The following is a 12924-nucleotide window of genomic DNA, read 5'->3' on the forward strand; positions in this document are numbered from 1 at the left end:
ATGATTGATATCCATTGGATTTTGGATATGCGGATATCTTCTCGGATACATGTCTGGATTTCAGATTTTAGATATCCGAACATCTTCCCAGATATCTTACCAGATTTCATATTTCGGATATTCGGATAGTTACATGTGGAATCGTCCTAAATATCCAAGTTTCAACATAATCAATACTTCACTTTATCATTTTCATATGCGGACTTGAGGTTATGTTCTTATATAATGTTTATTGGTCATGGTAACCTATTTGCAATTTTAGGTCGATAGTGGAATATTTTATGAATTTAATTGTATTTTGATAATTTTCTTTAGAAAAATAATAATAATACACAAATAGTTTCAGAAATTCCTGAAATTTGACAGAGGGGCAATATACGCCCATATAGCATCCTAAAAAATGTTTGGGTCATAAAGTCCAAAGATTGCCAGCGTTTCTTTCAATCCACTTTCGTTTGTTACGTGAGTTACATGTGAAATCACCTTAAGTATTCAAATTTTAACATAATCAATACTTCACTTTATCATTTTCACATGGGGACTTGAGTTTATCTTCTTATATGATGTTTATTAGTTTTGGTACCTTATTTGCCATTTTCGATCGACATTAGAATATTTTATGGATTTGATTGCATTTTGATGATTTTGTAGAGAAAGAAAATGATAATAAACAAATAGTCTAAAAAATTCATGAAATTTGACGGAGGGGTAACATATGCCCACATAGAATTCTAAAAAAATGTTTGGATCATAAATTTCATAATGTGCTAGGGATTCTTTCATTTCACTTCCACTTATTGCGTGAGTTACATGTGAAATCTCCACAAGTATCCAAGTTTCAACATAATCAATACTTCACTTCATCATTTTCACATAGGGAATTAATATTATCTTTAACAGAATGTTTATTGGTCCTAGTACCTTATTTGCAATTGTTGGTAGACACTAGATTATTTTATGAATTTAAATTTATTTTGATGATTTTATGTAGAAAGAAATTAATAATACACAAATAGCCTCAGAAATTCATAAAATTTGATGAACGGTTAACATTTGTCCACGTAAAATTCTAAAAAAATGTTTGGGTCATAAAGTCCATAAGATGCCAGCGATTTTTTTATTTCACTTCCACTTGTTGCGTGAATTACACGTGAAATCAACTTAAGTATCCAAGTTTCAACATAATCTTTCATGTAGGGACTTGAGGTTATCTTCTTATAGAATGTTTATTAGTCTTGGTAACTTATTTGTAATTTCCGATCGACGCTAGAACTTTTATGGATTTAATTGCATTTTAACGATTTTCTACATAAAGAAATTAATAATACTCAAAATAGCCTTAGAAATTCATGGAATTTCATGGAGGCGTAGTATATGTCCACATATAATCCTCAAAAATGTTTGGACTAAAGGAGGGGCTAAATGATTACAACTATGATATGTGTGGAATGGTATCTTACACGATATCCGACAAAAATATCTGTTACCGATGCTATTCGTGTCCGACTAGTTCCGTATTCGACCCACGACTATCCGTATTTGTATTCGAGAACATTCGTATTTGAAGCTATATATATTCGAATTTGAATAAAAATATGAAAACAAATATGATTTCACTGATATTCGTTCGTATTTGATTTTGTATTCAATCCGATTACACCCTTAGTCCTCAACCACCTGATCACCAAGTCTTCAAACGACTTTGCTTGACTTAGTCAATGAACATCTTGACTTGGTCAACATGGTCTACCCATATAAACTTGCACTTGCCGATGTTCTTAGGTATCAGCCACCTACTATCAATCTTTTGGTCGTCTTAGTCCTCAGTTTAATCCTCGGTATCCGTACTTCACCGCTTCTAGTCCATCGACAAACATGCACTTAAGCTATATTTAGTCTCAAACTCAAATAAAACCAGTTATCCTTTTGATAATAAAAACATACTAAATAGCGTAGGTACATATATAACGTGTTTTCACATATAGTCTAGCCAGACTCGAAAAGGTAGGCATCACCTACGACCATTTGATGATCTGCAAGCGAGAATAGCATGTGGCGAGGGATAGTACTCCAGTCTTGGGGCTAGTTGAGAAACTCAAAATCCTGTTCGAAATTAGAGGAGATCGATGAAAAAATGAACTAATTTGTTCCTTGATATCCTCCAATTCCAAAAGGAATTTTAGTTACCAAACTAGCCATTAGAGCATGTATAACTCCGAGCCTTTGGATCGGTTTTCTATATTTAAGAGACACCTAAAAGACCTAAGAGAGTGCATGATATAACTCTAAGCCCCTAAATCATAAATATAATTAAGAGACAATATACATAAAGAATCGTATAGTGATAAACTCTTTGTGTATTTTTTTATATATTTTGCTTCCAAAAAAATCTCAAACACCCGCATATACTAAATAGAATTGTAGCTGTCCTACAATGACCGCCCTCGCACCACGTGCATGGCTAGATGGTGCTCCCACCAAACTAATGCGCGCTGGATGATTACCATGTGCCAAAAGCGAATCTCGGACACATGCGCTGCTGATTTTGTCGTATTGAGTGGAATCACGAGACAGACATACTTCCGGATGTGTACGAATGTTTTGAAGAGAAATAATATATAGGGTATGTTTGATCTATGTTACTAAAATTTAGCATTATATTTTTAAGCTAAACTTTAGTACTTGGAGATCCAAACAAAAATGCTAAAAGGTGTTAAAAGTGAAGCGCTAAACTTTAGCACCCAATAACAGTTTGGCTTCCGAGGATGTGCTAAACTGCAAAAGTTTAGCATATGGATCTAAACAGTTAGATGCATTGCTGACGCTATTGTCATAGAACTTTTTTAACATGACCCTGCCCAAGGATGATACACACAAATTCAAAAAGGAGAAAATTTCAAACTTAGACCATGCTTCAAACCTCTAGAGCTAACTATTAGTCTGCTAATATGTTGTTAGCTGATTTTAGCTAGGTTAGAGTAGCTAACAACTAATACCTATTTGAGAGGTATAACTAACAATTAGTTGGTCTATTAGTTGATCCGTTCTAAACCTCTTAGCTAATTTTAGTTGTTAACTATTAGTTTTGGATGTTTGGAACAATGCTTAATGCAGAAATACCGAAATAGTAATAGCAATACTAAGATTAAGAGTCCCCAAGAATACCTTTCCAAGAATACCACATATATATCTTGACATGCGCATACACACGATAGAATTTATTTACTATAGTTGTTTCATCAACCATATATGTAGTAGACTTTTATATGGTTTCTAATATTATATACTTTGATTCGAGTAGCAATACTACTATTATAGACATACTATCATAAATAGAAATGGTCATATATTCTAATCTAAGTTATTAAAACGTGAAGCCTTTTGGGCGCCTCCCCGCATTCGGCGGACGTCTGCTCCGTTAGCCTTCATGTTCCACTCGCGACGCGTCTTCCTGTTCCACTCGCAGTCCGGCGTATTCCTGTTCCCAATCGCAGCCGCGCGCGGGGTGGGAGCAGGCGGGGCGAGCTGCCGTCGCGGCACCGCTCTTCCTCTCTGTAAGGCAGGCCGAAGGGCCACACCAGCTCCGTCGACTGACGTCGTCGTGCGCCATCATCGTCGCATCGAGGTCAGGTGGTGGTGCATCGGTGGCCTTAGATCCGCCGTCGCGTCTGCGTCGAGGCGCGCCGTTGGGGACGCCACACACCGGCGCCCTCTGTTATGGCCGCGCGGGGCGGCACGAGCCGCGACGGGGTGGGAGCAGCCCGATGCAGCAGATCTGTTGGCGCGTCTGCCTCGTGGCGCTGCTCCTATTCTCCGGTGAACGCGGCGGACTCCCTGCATCGAACGGGCCTCGCCTCCAAAATGAGCCACCGGAAGTCCCATTGTGGTTGCTCCCCTTGTTAGAGTTGTTGTGGTTGTTGTAACCAGGACTATCAAAACCATCGTCCTTCCCATCATCCCAGCCAGCCCAGGAGTAACTGATTTGGTGCGGTTTCGCAGGTTCACCCTTCTTGCCTTGGTCGTCCCAATCGTCCCAAGAACTGGAATTGTTGTTCTTCGATGAAGAATTTTGGGAGGAATTCCAACTGTTGCTGTTGGCCATGTGCTCAAACCTTTGGTAAGGCTCACCATTCTGCTCGCTGTGTTGCCAATCCTCTCCCCAGCCGCTCAGTATATTCCTCGACCTTTTGTGAGGCCATTGCCATAACTCCTCTCATGATCCCCCAGGTCTTGCTTCCAATCTCTGCAGTTTTATTGGCAACAACATTGACAGTTTCATTCACCTTCTGGTCATAGCTCCCATCCCTCATCTGTATTCCAGACAAGCACCATCATCAGACAGAAAAAAACAGTAATGAAAAACATATGGATTACAAAATTTCTAACATAAAATATGCTTTGATGTATTCTACACCGACTTAAATTGTTGATCAAGGAGCAATGACATGTGATAAAGTTTGTTCAATGAAGTTCATTATACAAAACGAAGAATGGATGTTTAAAGTTGATAGAAGAATATTGCATGCAAATAAAATGTAGACTCCTAAGATGTAATATAGAAACATTCCTGAGCATGGCCTTGTCTCAAAGTGTAGTTTTGTTGCAATAACATTCAAACAAGAAGTGTTTGAGAACAACGGAATAAAAAAAGGAGCTATATGAGCTCGGTGAACCCCGAAGAGGGGTTCAACTCCATAGCCAACACATAACTAGACCCGGCAATCAATTGTTGTGCAGGAGAATAGGTAAATAAGTATTACTGTATCAGTCACCTTTGATTGGATTTCTTTTGTGCCGACTTGGACAACACTGGCAGCAGACTGGACAGCAGAGGCTGCAACTAATGAAAGGCGTCCAAATCCTTGAAAAAATGTTATGATAAGCAACTATATCAAACCAATATACAATTGCATAACAAGATATAATGCTGGACTCACTACACCTAACTAAATATTCATGTGGCCAAAGTAAGCTGAGGGCAATAATGCAACAACTGCTATTCAACTAAAATATATTGGCTCACATGGCAACATGCATATTGAAACATGTTTTGCTTAAACAATTCAAACAAGTGGCGCTGGTCTTCTGTAAATATGTTACAGGGGACCTCAGTATGTTCCTGTACTACCCAGTAATTGGAATGAACAAAGCATCATCGCTATATCCAGGTGTTCAATATGCATCTTAAAACTTGATTAGACCACAATACTAACAAATTCCTTATGGTGAGCAACCCCAGATAGAACAATTGATTTATGCATGTAATGAAACAACAGTTACAAGTCGTAAAATCTTCTGTTTTTACTGCCGAATAGTAGCAAGGAATAAAATTCAGAGCCCTACCATTGTAGTCAAACATATACTCCATAGTAATTGTTCTATTTACCTAGGAATTGACACCGGTATTGACCTGGTGTCGTCCCCGTGCGCAGTCGTCGTCGCGTCACGGGTTGGGTGACACTACTGGGTGGTCCCTGCCGCCGCGCGGGTCCACGTGCAGCCGCTGCAGGGAGAGGAGTGGATGGTCGCGTAGCCGTCATCCACGCGTTGTCATTCGTCTGCGTCGTTCCTATGCGTCAGCAGTTCCAGGCATGGCCGAAACAGCGCCACGCTCTGTGCGGCACGACAGTGAGTACTTTCATCACTTTAATATTTCCTCCCCCTCTCCCTGGCTCCTGGCTGTCTTATTTAGCCCTGGACTGAGAGTTTGTCGACTTTGTCTTCCTCGCTGCTCATCACTTCGTTTTTGCCACCCACCATCGCCATGGGAGCATGTGGTGTGCTGTTGTTGCCCGCCGTGACCTGCGCATTGTCAGCGGCTTCGTAAACCCAGGTTACCATTGCTATACTTTTTGCGCAGATCTGCAGTACCATCACTTACCTGTTGCAGACTCCCCGTAGTTGTCGCCTTTTCCCCCTTCTGTGCATGTGGCTATGTTGGGATAGGTTCCAGATTTGTGGATTAGAGTATCGGTGTCCCTTTTATTCCTTTTTTTGATTTTAATTCTTTTGGATCGGTGTTTGGATCTACAGAGATAGCAACTTCACACATAGTTTTGGTGAAAATAACCTTCAAGAGTGCAATATGGATCTAAGGCAGCACTAAACCATTACATCTCCCAGGTGTCTAAACAACCAACTTATTTTGAACAGCTTCTCATGCCGGAGAGGTCTCATCTGGAATAGACACATATACCATTTTTTCAATACAAGTTATACTTGGTTTGCCATTCCAATGCGATGAAGAAACATTCCATTACTATTGTCAAAAAGAAATAATGATGAGTAAAAGGTATTCAAATTCATTGCCAGGTTCACTTTTGTAGTCATGCATTCTTATATTGTGTGCTGCTTAAAATTTTTTGTGGAGAGGAAGGTGTTGGTGTCCAAAAAACTGTTTGGTTATCTTGGATTTTTTACCCTTGTTGCTCTCTGGTGGATTCATAATATTATATTTCCCTTTTTCAGATTAACATAACAGAAGTATACAAATTCAAAATATGTAGTCACATTCTGTATTCCCATGTTGCTGATATGTAAGTTTTAAAATTGCAGTGCTACACAAAGGACTTTTCTAGGTTAGATGTTTGGTCTTATGTCAGCAATCGCGTATGGTCTATTTACTGGTAGGTTGTTTTACTTTGCTTTATTTGCAGTTGATGTTTATTAAAATTCAGCCCCTAATTGTTTTCACTATTTTTTAATGCTGCTTAAATAATTTTGTGTAGAGGAAGGTGAATTGGTTGATTTCCAAAAGAACTGTTTGGTTATCTTGGATATTTTTGCCAAATGGCATGGTCATACCTGCTGGTGAGTGCGTATCCTCTCCTTCAGCGAAGAAAATAATTGTTTCCAAACCTCCAATTCAGGGGCACGACCATAGGCTTTCAGTACCTTTATAGACGGTTGGCAATACCTAGAGAAGTTAATACAACTGCTTTATAATGTACAAGTACAAGATAGGGAAAGGATTGTGGCATTTGCTTGTTATGAACAGGCCAACAACCTACCTCAAAGAATCAGAAACTTTCCCCACTTCCACAAGCATGTATGCATATATCAGCTTATATGGCTGAAAGGATAGTAGGATATATTGAGAATTACCAAGCACCTTCGCATATTCATTAACCTCTGTCCTCTGTTTGCATTTTGAAGATATTAGTCCAGAGTCCAGACAGTGAATAGCAACAGAAATAAAATAACAAAAAACTATGCATAGTGCTGCCAATGTAACTGTATAATAATTGTTTAAGGTGTGCCACATCTAGGACACATTTAACTAGACTGAGCGAAAAGAGGTTTAAGGGCCTGTTTGGATTGCAGGAGCTAAAGTAAAAGTGACTAAAGTTTAGTCACTTAGAAGCTAAATATCTAAATAAAAATATCTAAAAGTGACTAAATTGATTTTTTTACCATTTTAGTCACTTTTAGCTCTTCCTGTTTGGATCTTTAGCTACTAAGTAGGTAGCTAAACTTTAGTCACTTTTGTTTTAGCTCCTAAGGTCCAAACAGCCTCTAAGTAAACATCTACTCCATACACTATATTTTACAGGTAAAACATATATAGTATAAAACCTGAATGGCTTCAGGGCTGGCAAATATTCGAGGACACTTCAAATGGTCTACACCAATGAGGCATAACCTTGCACTTTCCGAGTATGAATCAATGTTTAGTTCAACAACTAAATAGCATGAATGGGCAGCTGCAACCTGTATACATTGTGTATAAGGTACTTCACTGCATATATACACAAAAAGTATGAAACTGAATCTAAAAACAATATGATATAATACAAACCTCATTTTTTTCTTTCCAGAGGCAATCACCAAGATGGGTGATTACTAGAACGTCACCTTTTGTTCTGTTTGCAGTAATAATAGCCAAATTCTCCTCCCAATCATCCAACATATTATGACCAGGATGACTCAGGAAAAAAACAAATTGCAAAAAAAGTCAAAGTAAACAAAAAAACTAGGAAAATTATTGATAAGTGATACCCAAAAGTCATGAAACTGCAGTAAACAAGACATTATGCATTCATTAATCATGCAGGAGATCAGCAATGACAGAAAAAAGGTTTTTATAACTTTGAATTTGAATTATATAATCAGTACTTGATGCTTCAATTTGCTCATGAATATTTTTAACTTATGTCGCATTATTGTTAGGTGTACAAGCATACCTTGCTGGTCTTACATTTGTATTGTCGGTATTACCTTGCAGCACACCTATTCTTGCTACCCTTCTGGGATATGTTGCCACTTCAAGAGTATGATATGATAAATTGCCTCAATACTCATTAATCAGGAATCAATAGTTATATTCTATCCCGCAGTACTTTATTTTAGATGATATGTTCTCCTAGCTTTTTGTTTCTAATATGATGACGATGTCCTGTCATCATGACTTCAAGCTTCTTGTTTCAGGACCCAATTATTGGAGGAAGTTTATTGTTGACATACACAACGGGCAATGTTGCACGTCTTCCTACTATAGCTTCTTTTGCTAGAGCACTGCAGGTAATCAAGTTGTCTTTTATTTCATTAGTTAATTTGTTTTCTTGAGAGCTTCATGGTGGGTGTCTTAACCAATTGAAATTTTCTAAACAAGATGTGGTCGGTACTCTTAATAATAGAATAATCTAAAAAACCTTTGATGTGATCAGATTTGTGTCGACACGAGTTATAGTAGCCTTTGAGCGAAATGGTTAGGATTGAGATTTATATTAACATGTTTTAAATTTTTATTAGGTAGGACCTTACAGTGCGTTGAACAACTGCAAGTCTGTACCTTCAATGTACCTTCAACGTTTGAATTCCTTCTTCATAAGTCCAGTCCAGTTCTCAGCTTCATGTTTTCAGCGATGTTTAAGAAACCTTTTGCTCACTACATGTTTTGACAGTCTCATAATCTGTCTTTACAGGTCACCGTTGGATCATGGTGCTCCAATTCTATGAGGTGGTAGCGAGCACCTGGTCCTCCGTTTCTAACCATGACTGTGGACCTTCCTCCCTTCTTGTGCTAGCCAACACAGGTTGATCTCTGCTTGTAAATATATGACTGCAGTTCCCACGTGCGGTGGTTGCCTAGCCCACTGGTAGGATCATCTGCTTGTTAGACTTTCAAGCCGCAAAATGTGTTGTTTAGTTACTTGGGTAGCCGACGTCCTTTGATCACCAAAACATGTAATAGATTTTGTACTGTCTAGGTCCTCTCCATCAGGCAATCAACATACCATTGCTAAATTCGTACGTCCGAATTTGTCGTTTCTTTTTCGTACTGTACACAATATATTTCATGATGTACTTATGTATACATGCCTGATAAAGCGCCCGATAGGGCGCTGTCTTTTTCTAGTTATCTATAAGCCTACAAAAAATTGAGATTTGTTATGACTAAGGAAAAATTTGTTAATTTTTAGGAACATTACATCAGGTGAAAAACTAAGATATTAATAATAAAAATATAGTATATCATGTGGAATTAGAATTTTGTAGACATGTTTGGCCGGAGCGTACAACAGCAGATAATATGTGTTTTGGTTGAGGTGGCTTCTAAAATAGCCGTTGTGGGCTATAAAAAAGTTATTGTATGTTACAGACTGTGAAAGACTGTAAGGGGTTTATTTTTAAACAATTATAAGATAAATCACTTGTATCAACCTTCCTTGAAATAACTGTAAAACAACTCTGTTTAAAAATAAGTAAACTAACAATAAGATCTAGACTATTTTTAAAACTATACTACTTAACACAACTATTTATAAAAAGACAGCTTCGATCTCTATCCATTTATTTGGTTTTCATAATAACTTTTTTAAAGAAAAAACCTAACCAAACATACCTACTATCCGTGTGTCTTTTCGCGTTAGGAAGATCTGTTTGTCTCGGAGCAGACATAGCACAGCGAAAAGGGAAGGCACGCGTTTCGTGGCTCCGAAAGTGCACCCTTGTCAGAGTTCTTTTAATGCCCCTTTTCAGATTTCAGGGGTTTATTAAATACAACTAAAAAACAAAAGTAGATTTCGTTACCTGTCGACGTCGATAGTGGGCCTGTTGCTCAACCAACCAGCGGTCACAATTCACAACAGTGCTGCGGTCTTTAAACATGTCTTTTTTTTAATCGATTCTCCCTGTTCATCCACTTATCGGTTTCCTCTTTATGCGTTTTTAAAGAACTAGTAAATCCACAGTTTCTAGAAGCTTGTATTTGTCGAGGCAAAAATGTTTGTTATTTTAGTGTATATGTGTATATGTTAATCCACAGTTTCCTCTTTACAAGTTCAATTGCACGCAGTTCGAAAGTGTTGACATGCTTTCATTGTAAATACGAAGAGGACAAGCAATTATCGTGGCAACCAAGCAAACGTGAGACACGCTTTGCGTACACACAATAAAATGGCTATCTCGTTTGGATGTAGATATGGAAGCACGAAATTAGAAACTGTAATCAACTTTTCAAAATTATATTGTTTGGTTGCACGTGAAATTGAGATTTAGGCCTATAACTAGAAACCCCCTCTCTTAATATGGAGCATCTCTCCTCTGTATTGAGAGAATTGGACCATACAATTCCAAACTCTAATTCAATGACATCCAAACAATAGAAATTAGACTTACATCTTATTTCAAGATCGTGGTTGATTTGTAATTGAACCCAATTCAATTTCATGCCCTCCAAATACTGACATCCAAACAGAGTATAAGATGTTAGTAGGAGTAGGCATCCTATGCAGCTTATCCTTGTCAACCTTTAGATCGAGCGCTCTTTGTTCGATTCGGTTCCAAACACTCTAAGAACAACTTCAAGCAATGTATCATATTATGAGCTACCACTAAAAGTCAACGCCTGTGGGGGATAGATATCCCCCGGGTCCACTAAAAGAGTAAAAGACCTCACGAAAGGCCCAAGGGCCCAATAAATCGTAAGGTCATTCTTTCGTGGGCCTGGGGAGAGACAACCAGCAAAGCAGATCGACATGAGGTCGGATTGGTGCAAACCCGGACGACCCGCAACGTCGAGCGAGTGACCACAACGGAGATCCGACTTTCCCGCGTTGGAGCCCCCATGCAACGGAGCCATGCGAGGATAAGTCGGCAGAACTACAAGGAGATAAACTCAAGCAGTTCACTATATTTTAGCTACACATTGTTATCATATCCACATGTATTGCCCCACGGTCGAGTATATAAGGCCTAGGGGGCACCCCTTCAGATCGATCGACCCTATTACTTAGCCACCCACCTCAATTCTCTGCATTCTCAATTCAGAGAGCTCTCTTGTAACCTTGTCCACCAAGCATACTCACCAGGACGTAGGGTGTTACGCGTCTCTAAGCGGCCCGAACCTGCAAACATTGTCCACTGTCCCTCTGCATCTGGCACGAACCATTTTGCTACAGTCATCGACACCGTCCTACTCCTAAAAACACCTTGAGGGGCATCCCCGGGTGTGCGGTCGGACCCAAAACACCGACAGCTGGCGCGCCAGGTAGGAGGTGTGTCGACGATCCAAGCAAGCTCAATGGCCGTCACCTTCTACAACAAGATCACCCTTCGTCCCGGATCCGTATTCTGCTTCGGAACAATCTCATCCATAGCAGACGAAAAGGGAACTCTACACCGCATTGCGGATCCACCGGAAAAGAAGTCTCCTCCAACAAACTCCGAAAATGCCGGAGAAGCGCAACCTCCAACTCTCCGGAAAAAGATCGTCTCCGGAAAGTCGGAGGCCGAGGGCCCGCTGACCCGGAGAACTCCACTGTCTACTTCCCCGACAAGAGAATGGACACAGATCACGAGGAAAAAGGAGGCCAAGGGGAAGCAAGTTGTTCTTTCTGTTCCTCCGCCCTCAAAGGAGAACGGAAAGAAGGTCGCCATGACAGCAGCACCGTTCTATCCTGACGTCCTCTTCATCGGGAGAGCGGAGTCGCCCACCGTCTCCGACGACGAGCCGACCGCACCCAGAGAAGAACCGCCTCAACGAGAATCCCGTCGACGGAGGAACCGGCGCAGGAACGTTCGACGACATCACGCGACCGAAGAACGGGATCTGGAGCAACCTGTCTCGCGAGACGAGGTCTCGGAGATAGGAGAAACTCCGGAAGAACGCGTCTTCAGAGAACGAAGGAACTCCCGACGACGTGATCGCCGACGAGCTCAGGAACAAGCCGAGCAAGATGCAAGGCAACGCCGGGAGAATCCATTCTTCGGGCGCAACCTGAACCCCGACTTCGCCCGAGCCATGAACACACCGAGCGAAGTCGGAGGAGTACTAGCTCGGATAGCTGATGGACTCCCTCGGACTCCCGACACCGAGGGCTACCGACGACTGTTCACCCAGGCGGCCAACCATCTTCTACCGCTTGCTCACCCGCCGAACGATCTACGACACGCCATCAACAGTCGCCGAGACGCGCGAAGCTCCATCAATGCTTCGCGCGAATGGCGGCATGAGAACGAGATCCGCCGCCGGGAGGAGTACGACAGGGATCATGGCATCCCAGCTCGGAGCCAGGCCACCAGAACTGAGTCGGCAACGGCCTCAAATGGCGGTACCACCCGGGGACGGTCGAGGAACCACAACCACTACTCCCCTCCCCGGGACAGACATCATCCCCGACGACAGGAGGACACATGCGGAGTGTCTGCTCTTACTCCGTGCCTTAGGGCCATCCAATGGCCTCCCAACTTCAAGGTATCCAATGTCGACAAATATGAACCTAAGCAGGATCCAGGGGGTTGGCTAGCCGTCTACACCACCGCTGCTCGAGCTGCCGGGGCGTCCGAAGACGTGATGACCGCGTACTTACCCATTGTCCTTGGGCAAGACGCACTGCAATGGCTGCGACATCTACCCCGACACTGCATCGACGACTGGGGCGACTTCATTCGACGCTTCATCGCCAACTTCCAGTCCCTCTC

General features: G+C 41.1%; 1 long non-coding RNA gene and 1 pseudogene across 1 annotated transcript; one reads left to right on the forward strand and one right to left on the reverse strand.

Annotated features, from left to right (window-relative positions):
- Positions 1 to 3715: 3715 nt before the first annotated feature.
- On the reverse strand, positions 3716 to 5841 carry LOC103655984 (probable ADP-ribosylation factor GTPase-activating protein AGD6; annotated as a pseudogene).
- Positions 5842 to 6727: 886 nt separating this feature from the next.
- On the forward strand, positions 6728 to 9242 carry LOC109945644 (uncharacterized). Its single transcript, XR_002268919.1, has 3 exons — positions 6728 to 6810; positions 8428 to 8520; positions 8925 to 9242. It is a non-coding gene; the product is annotated as an uncharacterized lncRNA (long non-coding RNA).
- Positions 9243 to 12924: the final 3682 nt, after the last annotated feature.

Source organism: Zea mays, chromosome 4, assembly GCF_902167145.1.
Source record: "Zea mays cultivar B73 chromosome 4, Zm-B73-REFERENCE-NAM-5.0, whole genome shotgun sequence".
Lineage (NCBI taxonomy): Eukaryota > Viridiplantae > Streptophyta > Magnoliopsida > Poales > Poaceae > Zea > Zea mays.